Raw genomic sequence first — 13,193 nt, 5'->3', positions numbered from 1 at the left:
GCCACCCAGGCGCCCCTACATTTTCTAGATAAGGTGACTTGTTTCTGGTTTACACCTGGTGTCTAACTATAATGAAAACGTGTCCTCGTTTGAATGATGGTCACCCTACCTCTAACACACTGGAGAGTACTCCTTAGTAACCCTGGATGATTCCTCAGGCAGATCTCACAGCTGTCCTGGTCTCTTCAGGGTTTCAATATCTACATTTTCTATTTATATTATTTCCAGGTCACAGTTCCAGGTAAGATGGAGTAGGAAGGACACCACCCCCTCTCTCCCACTCATTGCAACTATAAAACCTGAATAAAATGCTTGCGAAATCAGTTTGAGGATTTCCGAAGTTAAATCAAAGCAGAATGATAAGACAAGAGTTCAAAGTTCCATGACTTTATCTTCCTCCAATATCCCTTGGCTTGGACTCAGTGCACTGTGAATCCCACAAATGGACATTAGTAATGACAGAAGGTTCCGGAAGGAGCCCTCTTGTCCCACCTTGAAGACTGAGAAAGGAGTTTCCTAACACTCTCGTACTTTTTCCTTTTTATATTCTTAGTGGCACCAACAAAAACAGAGGGAAGGGGGCCCTTGAGAGCCTACATCTCTGTGGAAGGAGAACTGTCCACTTTGATACCAAGAGAGTGTGGTAAATCTTTTTTGATTTTGATTTTTTGGTCTCTCTGTCCTCTTACCATTTAGGTGTGGAGACAGAAGCAGTCGGGGAAGTGCACTGCAGAGTAGGGTATACACACACCAACACTCTGGCCAGAGAACTGCATAAAAAGGCTAAGAGGCCTCTAGAACCAGAAAGTGCCATGGAGATTGCAGACAGAAAGGTGGTCAGGAAAGCAAACCCATGAAGTTCCTTGCAAATTCCCGGGCTCATCCCTAAGCTGCATATGCGTGAATCTGACCAAAAATAGAATACCATAAACTCTGAGAATTAAACTATAGGATAGACTACTTCCTGAGCTCCAGACTGACCACTGAAAGGTGTATATATGGAATAAGTCTAAATAGAACTGAAAGACAGTGAAATAGAACAGACATTGAAACCACAAGGCTGGTTAGAATTTGGGGCTTGAATCCAACTGGGTCAATTGCTTGCTAAACAAAAATAGCATTCTACATAGGATTTCAGCAAGATCCAAAGTCGCATAACAGAATATTTAAAGTGTTCAGGATATCATCCATTGAAAGCAAAAAATTACATCTTCTGATTGGGTTTTCGATGTAAGTTAAGGTAATATGTAAGTTAAATACAACATAAAGGAGAGAGGGTAGGGGAGCTTATATGGTGGTAAGTTTATCTACGTATCTCTTGAAGTAGTAAAATATTGACTCTAAATTGAAAATGAAAACATAAGTATGTTATATTTTAATGCCTTGGGAAACAACTAAAGCAAACAAAGAAAAAAATTTTAATTAGAATAATGAAATTTTGGGGGCACCTGAGTGGCTTGGTCAGTTAAGTGTCTGACTTTGGCTCAGATCACGATCTCACAGTTCACGAGTTCGAGCCCCACATCAGGCTCCGTGCTGGCCGCTCAAAGCCTGGAGCCTGCTTCTGATTCTAAGTCTCCCCCTGTCTTTGCTCCTCCCCTGCTCGTGCTCTCTCTCTCTCTCTCTCTCTCTCTCTCAAAAATAAACATTTAAAAAAATGTTAAAGTGGTAAGTACTTACATTAGAAAAGGAAAGTATGTCAAATTAATAAGCTAAATTTCCACTTCAGCAAGAGAGAAAGGAAATAATAAAGATAAGGATATAAATTGATTATATTCATTATATTGAATACCACAAAACAATAAGAAAATTAACAACACTAAAAGCTGGATCTTTGAAAAGATCAATAAAATTGATAAATCCCTAGCAATGCTGATCAAGAAAAAAAGAGAGAAGACACAGATTACCAATATCAGGAATGAAATGAATGGTAACACAACAGACCCTGCCCACCCTAAGAAGATAAGAAGGGAACACTATGGGTAACCATATGGGCAATGGACATGTGTTTGGCAACCTAAATGAAATGAACAAATTCTCAAAAAAAACCCCTAAAAGCTATCAAAACACAGCTAGATAAACTGAATTTCACATAGCTATTACATAAATTAAATTCTCAGTTTAAAATTTCCAAAAGCAAAATCTCCAGAACCAAGTGTTTTCACTGCCTAATTCTGCCAAACACTTAAAAAGGAGGGGAAAAAACCCCACCAATTTTATACAATTTCTTCCAGAAAATATAGAATGAGGGAGCACTTCCAAAATCATGTTATGTGGCCTGAATTTTCTTAATGCCAAATCAAACAAAGTATTAAAAAACTGCCAACCAAAGTCCTTTATGAACACTGACACAAAAGTATTCAAGAAAATATTAGCAAAGTGAATCCAGCAATATATAACTATAACAATATACCATAGCCAAATAGAGTTTATCCTACGTGTACAAAACTGGTCTAATATGGAAAAATCTTTCAATATAACCCTCCATATTAACAGCCTGGAGAAGAAACTTCACATAATCATATCAACCGATTCCAAAAAAGCATCTGACAAAATTTACCACCCTTTCATCATGAAAACTCTCAACAAACTTTCTTACTGTGATAAAGGACTCTACAAACACACACACACACAAAAACTATAGCTAAGATCATTATTGATGGTGACACACTGTTTGCTTTCTTCATAACACTGGGGAAAAAAAACAAGGATGTTTGCTCTCACAACCTATTCAAACTTGTACTGAAAGTCCTCGCCAGTGCAATAACGCAAGAAAAAGAAATAAGATGCATGCAATTTGGAAAGGAAGAGATAAAACTGTCCTCATTCCTGACACAGGAATTTTTATGTAGAAAGAAAGCTACAAAAAAAAAAAATCTGGGACTAATGGGTGAGTTTAGCAAGATCTCAGGATACAAGATGAAAATGAAGAAACCAAATATATTTATTTATTATTATTTTTTTTTAATGTTTATTTATTTTTGAGAAAGAGAGAGAGAGAGGGGCAGAGAGAAGAGAGAAACACAGAATCTGAAGCAGGCTCTAGGCTCTGAGCTGTCAGCACAAAGCTGGACTCAGGGCTCGAACCCACGAACCGTGAGATCATGACCTAAGCCCGAGTCGTACGTTCAACCAACTGAGTCACTCAGGTGCCCCAAATCAAATATATTTCTATCTTTAGGAATAAACCGTTCAAAACCTAAAATTAAAAAGCATTATCATTTACTACAGTTACCTCCAAGAAGAATTACTTAAGAGATAAATCCACAGAATGTGTGGATGTTCTGTACACTGAAAAATACAAAATTCTTATGAAAGAAATCAAAGAACAGTTGAATAAATGGAGAGGCATAGCATGTGCATTTACATAAAAACGCAACATATTCTCAAATCAGCAATTCTCCCCAAACTGATTTAGAAATTTAATACAATTTCAATCAATATCCAAGCAAGTTTTTTTTTATAGATACAGGCAAACTGATTAGAAAATCGTATGAAAAGGTAAATCATCTGGAATAACCAAAGCAATTTGAAAAAGGAAGTTGGAGGAGTTACATTACTCAATTTTATAAATCAATATACAATTACGGCAATTAAGACAGTGTGATATTGGCAAAGTGATAAAATGGAACAGAGTCAAAATTGTAAAAAATATACCCACACAAATATGGCTTGTTGAATTTTGATGAAGTTTCCGAGGTAATTCAGTGATGAAAGACAGAGTTTTAAACAAATGGTGTTGGATAATTGGGCAGAGATATGTGATAAGATGAACTTCATACCTTATGCAGACATTAACTCAAAAATAGACCATGTATCTAAATGTAAAACCTAAACCTATAAAACGTTTAGAAGAAAACATGACCTGAGATTAGGCAAAGAGTTCTTAGATATGTCACCAAAAGATGATCTATAAGAAAAAGACTGATAAATTGGACCTTGAGAAAATTAAAAACTTTTGAGAAAAATGCTATTAAACAAATGAGAGCACAAGCTTTAAACTGGTAGAAAATATTTGAAAAATCATACATCCAACAAAAGACTTGGATCCAGAGCATATAAAGATCTCTCTAAATTCAATAATAAAAAGCAAACCACTTAATTAAAGAGAAGCAAAAAACTTAGACAATTCATTGAAAAGGATCTACAAATGGCAAAAAACACATGAAAAAAAACCCATCATCTATTAGAAAAACACAAATTAAAATGACAAACTAAAATGGCCAAAAAATAAAAATTAAAAAAAGGAAATAAAAGGAGGAAAGGAAAGGAAAGAAAAGAAGAGAAAAGAAGAGAAGAGAAGAGAAAAGAAAAGAAAAGAAAAGAAAAGAAAAGAAAAGAAAAGAAAAAAGAAAAGAAATCTGACAATCCCAAATTCAGGTGATGATTTGGAACAACTGGAACTCTCATGCACTCCTGGTGAGAATGAAAAATGGTGAAGACACCCTGAGAAAAGCTTAACAATTCCTTATAAAGTGAAAATCCACTTAATTATATATCCCAGAAATCCCATTCCTAGATAATCTACCCCAGAGAAATAAAAACTTATGTTCACACACACACACAAAACCTGTACATGGATATTTATAGCAGTTCTATTCATCATCATTAATATCTGGAAAAAACTCAATGACCTTCAACTAGTATATCCGTTTGGGTCCAATCAGAAGACAGAAACCACACAGTAGTCTTAAAAGGGAAGTTTTAATATAAAGAATTATTTGGCTATAAGAGAGTAAAAATGTGAATAGAACTCCAGACTATATCAGGGCCAAAAGAGACTAGGAAGACAGACTTGTGGGGGGGCATTTCTCCCATCTGGGGTTCAGATGTTGTTGGAGAAAGTGTGGTACTGCCCACTGAATGGCAAAGTTCTCTCGGTTGCCTGTGTCAGAGCTGGTCCACAGTCGCTGGAAGACAGCAAGCAGACCTCTGGGACATGGCAAACCGTGGCTGGCGGACAGACCTGAGACATGGGCATGGCTGGGGGAATGAGGTCTGGAACACACAGTGTCGGGAGCTTCGGAGAACAAAGGAGAGCTGCAGCTGGTGTGGGCGTGCACAGGGGCATGTGGAGTGCCACCTTGGGCATGAAGAATTGGAGGGTGGTGTCCATGTCAGGAGGCCGTGGGCAGGTGGCCACCTGACTTAGGCCAAGAGAGACTGCTTCCTCTGGGTGCACGGCTTGGGTAGGGCCCCACAGATGTCTCACACACCCACGCTGCTGACTGATGGTCCATACAGCTCAAGCAAGAAAAATGCGGCCTTCAGCGCCTGGACTCAGGAAGACCCTCATGCAATGCCCCTCCAGCGCCCTCTACTGACGGAGCTCAACATTGCACTCACTGTAAAGGATAAATTCTCCACAACTATCTAGTCCGTCACGCAGAGCAGACACTGAATGGTGAATCCGGGGCGGACAGCTAACAAAGTGATAGCTGGCACAGGCCAAGTCAATAATAGCCGTACATGAGAAAGATTAAATACTTCTCGGCAGTAAAAAAGAGTTCACTACCGAGATGCAATAACTTGGACGAATCTTAAAGCGTCGCAAAAAAGCTAATCCCAAATGATTGCATTTTTTTGTCATTGATCTGACATGTTCAAAAAGGCAAGAATGTGGCAGAGGAGAGATCTGGGGTTTCCAGGGGTTGGAGGTGAAGAAGGGTGTGACAAAGGGACACATGAAAGGCGAGAACCTGCTTGTCTTGGGGATTATGTCAACCTACACGTGTGTTAACACTCAGATGGCTGTACTTTATTATATTTTATTTTCTTCCATTGTATTCTATTATTTTAATTGTATTCTATCTCATTTTAAAACAAAAAGTTTAAAAGTCTAGTCCAACCTAATATCAAAACTTTAGTTTTGAATCCAGCTCGAACTTCTCCCTTTCCCCTGGTTGAGACCCAACCTGTGAGTCTGTAGACCGGCAATGGGACAGAGGAATGAAATCTACTTTTCCCTGTCCTCCTGCCTGTTCTGTCTTTTTCCTCATTGGGTTATGATGGGGGAGGAAGTAGAGGAGGAGGAAAAAATCTGAACTCAGATGGTGTTCTTTGAAATGCTCTCTGAACAGTAGAATGCTGCTCCTTCTACCCGATGCCAAACTGCAGGCTCCTTCTGGGTGAGGCATTCTGGTGAATTGTTTGGACAACTTCCCCTCTCCCGCAGCCCCACCAGGACCCCCACTGCTTGTGGTGCACCTGCAGCAGGTGATGCCTTCTCGGGATCCCCTTCATCTCCTGCCCCATACACTGGCCCCTGATGGCCCCTGATGGCCAATTCTTTCAGTGTGATTCACCTGGCTCGGGAGGAATCAGATGCCCACTTTCCCCACCACCGTGGTTCTTCCAGCTGATGTCTTACTGCCAGCGATATTCTGCTGAGGGGTCAGGCACCCGCCTGATCTTTGAATCCCAAAGGAAAAGTGCCACGTTCTCCCAAGAGTGTTTTGAACTCTTCTATATCCAAACCCCAAGGATGCTGTGAGAATGATAAGTCTTCAGCTCTGCATACCTTCAGCTAGGAGTGGTAGGGGTGAATTGTCAGATGTCAGTCTTCCAGCTGGCAGATAAGCCCCACCTCTGGTTTTCTCTTAAAGGCTCTCTCCCTGGTGATAGTGATGAGGGAAACAAAGGCAACAGAAATGTAGCTTAAATGAAATCTCCTTACAGTTTGCAACCTGATGACAGACACCCGAAACATGCGGAGTGTGACCTTGCTCAAGGAACTCATGGCCGCCTTACTTCCTTAACGTTTTTGTTTTATTACAGACGAAAAGCAACCTTATCTTAACAGTAGCTAGCCCCTCAAGGTCCTGAAAGCCTTGCTTCCAAATTCCTTAGAGACTTACACTCTCCCTAACTCCCACTAATTTAGAAGTATATAATCAGTCACTCCTCACAACCCCAGTGCAGCTCTTTCTGCCCACGTGTCCTGTCCCCATGCTCTAATAGAATCACCTTCTGCGCCAAAGAATTCTCAAGATTTTGTTCTTAGCTGCTTGCTCAAGAGCCCCATCAGGAGGGCTGAGGCTCCCCTTCTGTTGGTGGCTGAGGGTTATGATCTGGCAATTCAGCTGCCCTCAGAAAGTCCTGCAGGGGACTTGCTAACACCTTTGTCTAACACCTCTGTGTGGACCAGGAAGGCACCTGTCACTCACAGTCCTTAAATTTGTGATGTCTGCCAAAATTCAAAGTCCAGGGCAAAAGCCCCATCTAACATCTCCTTGTACCCCTCTTGGGTGAGTTTCTGTGACCTCTTTAAATTTTTTTTTTTCAACGTTTATTTATTTTTGGGACAGAGAGAGACAGAGCATGAACGGGGGAGGGGCAGAGAGAGAGGGAGACACAGAATCGGAAACAGGCTCCAGGCTCTGAGCCATCAGCCCAGAGCCCGATGCGGGGCTCGAACTCACGGACCGCGAGATCGTGACCTGGCTGAAGACGGACGCTTAACCGACTGCGCCACCCAGGCGCCCCTCTGTGACCTCTTTAAAACCAACTACAGGGACACCTGGGTGGCTCAGTCGGTTGAGCATCCAACCCCTGATACCGGCTGAGGTCGTGATCTTGTGGTCGTGGAAATGAGTTCTGTGTTGGGCTCTGTGCTGACAGAGTGGAGCCTGCTTGGGATTCTCTCTCTCTGCCCCTCCTTCACTGACCCTCTCTCAAAATAAATAAATAAATAAATAAATAAATAAATAAATAAATAAATATTTAAAAACATAAAACTATACAAAAGCAAGTTTCTGACCACAGCACATTTAAATACCACACACTGGCTATTCTTACCTTTCGAATCTGGCTCATTTCATGTCTGGAAGTTTTTCACAACCTCTCCGACTGTAAGTGGATTGTTGAGCAGGTTGAATTTACTAAGATATCTGCAGGAAATGTCTTTATTCTTCTCTGACCGGTGCCTGACCGTATTCCCTAGAGTCCCTTTCACTTCCCCTGCTCAGATTCCAAAGGAGGATATTTACAAATCACCATTCAGTTGTGGGTGGATGATCACTTACATAATTGCACCTTGAGTCTAATTAGAGCTACTGCAGGGGTGTAGTAAACGTTGCTATGTGTTCACCGAGACCATTTCGTTTTTTTGAACATACGGGATGGTCACTTTGTCTAGCCTCCTTTGCAGTTGGATGAGACACATGACAATTTTTTTCTAGAAAGTGAATGGAAATGATATGCGGTCTCTAGACTGAGGTAGGTAAGTGCAGGTATCATGTTTCCATACTCTCTCCCCCTGCCATTGTGACCTTGGAGTCCACAGCCTGAGATGGCATTTCCTTGTGATAAAGAAGGGCTTCCTGGGGTGCCTGGGGAGGTTCAGTCACTTAAGCGTCAGACTCTTGATTTCGACTCAGGCCATGATCTTACGGTTGTGAGACTGAACCCTGAATCAGATTCCGCGTTGTCAATGTGGAGACTGCTTGGGATTCTCTCTCTCTCTCTCTCTCTCTCTCTCTCTCTCTCTGCCTCTCCCCCGACTCTCTCTCTCAAAATAAATAAATAAACTTAAAAAAAAGAAGGGCATCCCAACCCACTTTGAACTGCAGTGTAAGTGGGACATAGACTTGCTATGTCGAGCCCCTGAAATTCCAAGATTATTTACTACCACAGCAAAGCCTAAACTGTCCTGACTAATATAAGGCAAAGACTTTTCTGTTTGCCTTCTTAATATCTCAGAGAACTCGCCCTAGGCTTTGCTGTTTGAAACTGTCGTGATCTTCAGAGTTAAAGAAAATAATATGGAAACAGTTCTATTTTGGTGGGGAGGATCATCATGTCCCTCCATGTTCTTTCACTTCATTTCTCCTCTATGACCTCTTCCTTTTGCCTTCTTGTTCTGGACAATGTGCCTGTGATGGAGTAGGTCAGTCAGTAATTATTGAATCAAACTGAGCCCTGGGGTTCTACTTTAAGCACTGCTAATGAAGAAATCCGTCGCCATTAGCCCCAGAGATATTTACAACTTATTCTGACAGGAGCTCTTTTTAATTTTCCCATGCCTGTCTTTTTTCCTCCTCTTAAAATTAACTAAATGGCTCTTCTCTTTTGTTGGGGAAGCAGAACGTAGAGATTCCTGAGAGGGATCCAAATACACCAGAATCACATCAATTAGCATATTTCTCGGTAAAATGGGATCCACTATGATTGTGTGGATATGGGTACTCCATTGCAAGTGGGTGTAATTGGTGGGAAAAGGTCACATCTCCAGTCTTTTTCTTTTGCAACACACACACACACACACACACACACCCGGTGTGTACTTGCACATGAACACTGAACTCAGTGGAAAGAAGTTGGCTGCCCCAGAAGGAGCAGATGCAGCCTAAAATGTGGCTGATTTCCCCAGAATTTTAGCTTTCTATTGATCACAAGAAGCCAGTCACTTTCTCCATCCAATGAGATTCCTGGCAGAGTAGAAAGTAGTACTCGACAAAATAGCACCATTCTTGGGACCCCACTAGTCTTGGTCCTCAGACCTTACATGAAGTTGTGCTAACGATCCGTGACTTTGGTTTAAGGAATTTAGAAACCTTATGCGTCTTTAGGTCTCACACCAAATTCAACATTGGTTAGGCCACATCCATGAGTGGGGAGAAGGTAGAGATAATGCCTGGGCCCTTGAATTTACCACTGCCCTGTTTTTTTGTGTCCCAGATACCTTTTCTCTCACAGAGAACATCCTGACTCTGATTAAAATCTCTCCTACCTGGGTGGTTCTGTAATGACTTTGTACTAAGAATCTTGTGTACAAATCCATTTGCCCACAATAAGACATGATCCCAAAGACTTGATCATAAAAATTGACACCGTAAAACTTCTAGAAGAAAACATAGATGATAAGCTCCTTGACATCAGTCTCGGTGATGATATTTTGGATTTAACACCATAAGAAAAGGCAACAGAAGCAAAAATAAATAGGTGGGACTATACTAAAATAAAAATCTTCTGTACAGCAAAGGAAACCATCAACAAAACGAAAAAACAACCCACTGAATGTGAGAAAATATTTTCAAGGCATCTATCTGCTAAGGGTTAATATCCAAAATAGAGAGAGAATTCATACAACTCAATAGCAAAAAACAGAAAAAAACAAAAACAAAAACAAAAAATAAACAAACAAAAAAAACCCCAAAAGCAATTCAATGAAAAAATGGGCAGAAGATCCAAACAGACATTTTTCCAAAGAAGACATACATATGACCAACAGGAACGTGAAGATACATTGTATATCACTAATCACCAGGAAAATGCAAATCAAAACTACAATGAGATATTACCTCACACCCATTAAAATGGTTATTATCCGAAAGACAAGAACCAACAAGTGTTGGCAAGAATGTGGAGAACAGGGAACTTCTGTACCCTGGTGATGGGACTATAAATTGATTACAGCTACCACAGAAAACAGTATGGAGATTCCTTTAAAAATTAAAAAGAAAACTACCATATGCTCCAGCAATCCCACTCTGGGTGTTTATCTGAAAGAAATGAAAATGCTAACTCAAAAAGGTATATGCACACTAATTTATTGCAACATTGTTGTTTAAAATTTTTTTAATGTTTATTTATTTTTGACAGAGAGAGAGAGAGAGAGAGAGACAGAGGGTGTGGGAGGGACAGAGAGAGAGGGAGACACAGAATCTGAAGCAGGCTCCAGGCTCTGAGCTGTTGCTTAGGAAGCAACCTAAGTGTCCATCAATACATGGATGGATAGATGTAGTGTGTTCACACTTACACACACACACACACACACACACACACACACATACACGCACACACACACGCAGGAATAGATTATTCAGTCATAAGAAAGAAGTAAATCTCGTCATTTGTAACAATACAGATGCATGTTGAGGACATTGTACCAAGTGAAATAACTTAGAGAAAGAAATACGGTATAATCTCACTTATATATAAAATCAAAAATAAAAACATGAACTCATAGATACAGAGAATAGATTGTGGTTGTCAGAGTTAAAGGGCAGGGACTGGACAAATGAGTGAAGATGGTCAAAAGGTATAAACTTCCAGTTATAAAATAAATAAGTTCTAGGGATGTGATGTACGTCCCAGTGACTGTAGTTAATAATACTGTATTATATATGTGAAAGTTGCTAAAAAAGGAAATCTTAAAAATTATCATCACAAGAAAAAATTGTAATTATATGTATGGATGGATACTAACTAGACATCGTGGTGATCATTTGCAATATACACAAATCTCAATCATTACATTGTACACCTGAAATAATATAATGTTTAATTAATTATAGATTCATTATATCTCAATAAAACAAAATAAGTTTTTAAAAAAGACATAACCCCATTCAAATTGCTTCAATTATCAAAAAGCTGTAAGAGCCTTTCTCTTATACCTGAGCTAGGCGTTTCATAAATATCCCAGAAACACGGTCCTGTCTTACAGCTTTCAAGAGGGAATTGTGTTTGGGAATCTCCCAGAGTTGATTAAACCTTTAAGCAGCCCCCTCTGTTTCTCTGAGCAGTAGTAGGTCGACTTTGGTGAGCAGGGACAGAGCTCAGCTCTCTTGTCCTGAAAGCAGGGTCAAAGCTCTTGACTTCACTCCAGTGTGGGATGCAGGCTTTCAATTTAGGGGTATGATACGCCAGAACTCAAGCCAAGGCCATCCAGCTTAATTGCTAGCTAGGGGCTTGGAAAGAAAATCATGTTTCTGGACAGCACTGACCAGTTGTCTATCACTGCTTTCTTTTTCTTCTTCTCTTAAAAAAAAAATACAAAGTTTAGCCATAAGAAGGTAATAAGAGATCAGGGGCAAGCAACATATCCTTCAGTCCCAAAAGTGCTGCACAAATACTTTCTGGTAAAGTCAATTACTGCCAGACACTGGGAAGGAAGAAAAGATGTGCTGATCATTTCGTTTAAAACTGCTCTTGGAGAGAAGGGATTTTCTAACTCATCGTGTGCAGGCACAGAATATGGTGTCAGTTTTACCCTTGTTTCTTTTGGATCTTCTCCTAAAACAAAGGTTGCCTTGGGGAAAGTGAGGGTGAAAAGGGAAGAAGACCAAACTCCCAAAACTCTGCTTCCAGCTGTGTGCAGCTGGAGCCCTGGGTGAAGGGCAATCTTTCTGCTGGGTGCACCACCCTTAATTAGTCCCATGAGGGTGGACCGGATATGGTCACTTAAATTATAAGGGATCCACTGGGGAGAGGACATCAGGTCATTCCTTCCCTACCACTGGGCCATATGAGTAGATGGGTTTCCAAGAGCAGATGACAAGGATCACAGGGATTCTTGGGACCTGTCACCAAAGGTCAGAGCAGGTCCGGTTTCTACCGCCAATCCAATTATCTGGATAATCAGACCAAAGGCATCGGATAATTCAGTAGCTTGCTGCTGACCTAAAATTCCAGAATAATTCCTTCAATTCTCTGTCTGGCAGGTTAAAGCTGGTTCTTTTCTCTTTCCCTTTAAAATTTCTCTTTCCATATACAACTGTGGATGGATAGGTGCCTAGCACCCTACAGTGCCCTGAGCCTTCTCAATTGATCTTTCTCAAGGAATTAAATTAACTGGTAATTTTCACGTAGATCTCATTACAATGTAGACTCCTAAAGAAGAATTTGTTTCAGCTAAACAATGCAGATCTAACTGAAGTCTCCTTCTTATCAATTGCCTGGACCCTTCCTAAATGACCGCATCCTCTTGGTTCTAGTTGGAGAAACCTGCACAATGCAAAATGTGTTTCTTGACACATCGCATATTCTTTCCCCTAAACAGCATCTTTTCCTTCCCCTTATCCTCAGGACATATGACAACAAATTCATCGTGTTTGTTGAATGAAGAAACGCCCTCCTCCTCCTCTCCTCTTCTTGCCCTTTTCTTAAGCAAAGCTTACTTACTGTTTCTTATGTGCCAAGCACTGTGCTAAGCACTTTATAAATATCAACCCACATAATACTCAAACGCTTTTTAAGTTTATTTATTTATTTTGAGAGAGAGAGAGAGAGAGAGAGAGAGAGAGAGAAAGAGAGAGAGATAGCACACAAGCAGCTAAAGGGCAGAAGGAAAGAGAGAATTCCAAGCAGGCTTTGTGCTCACGGCATGAATTGTGAGATCATGACCTGAGCCAAAACCAAGAGTCTGACGCTTAACTGACTGAGCCCCCCAGGCACTCCAATACTCAAAC

The sequence above is a fragment of the Acinonyx jubatus genome, chromosome A3 (genome assembly GCF_027475565.1).
Source record: "Acinonyx jubatus isolate Ajub_Pintada_27869175 chromosome A3, VMU_Ajub_asm_v1.0, whole genome shotgun sequence".
In the NCBI taxonomy this organism is placed as follows: domain Eukaryota; kingdom Metazoa; phylum Chordata; class Mammalia; order Carnivora; family Felidae; genus Acinonyx; species Acinonyx jubatus.
Note: the sequence above shows the minus strand (reverse complement) of the source record.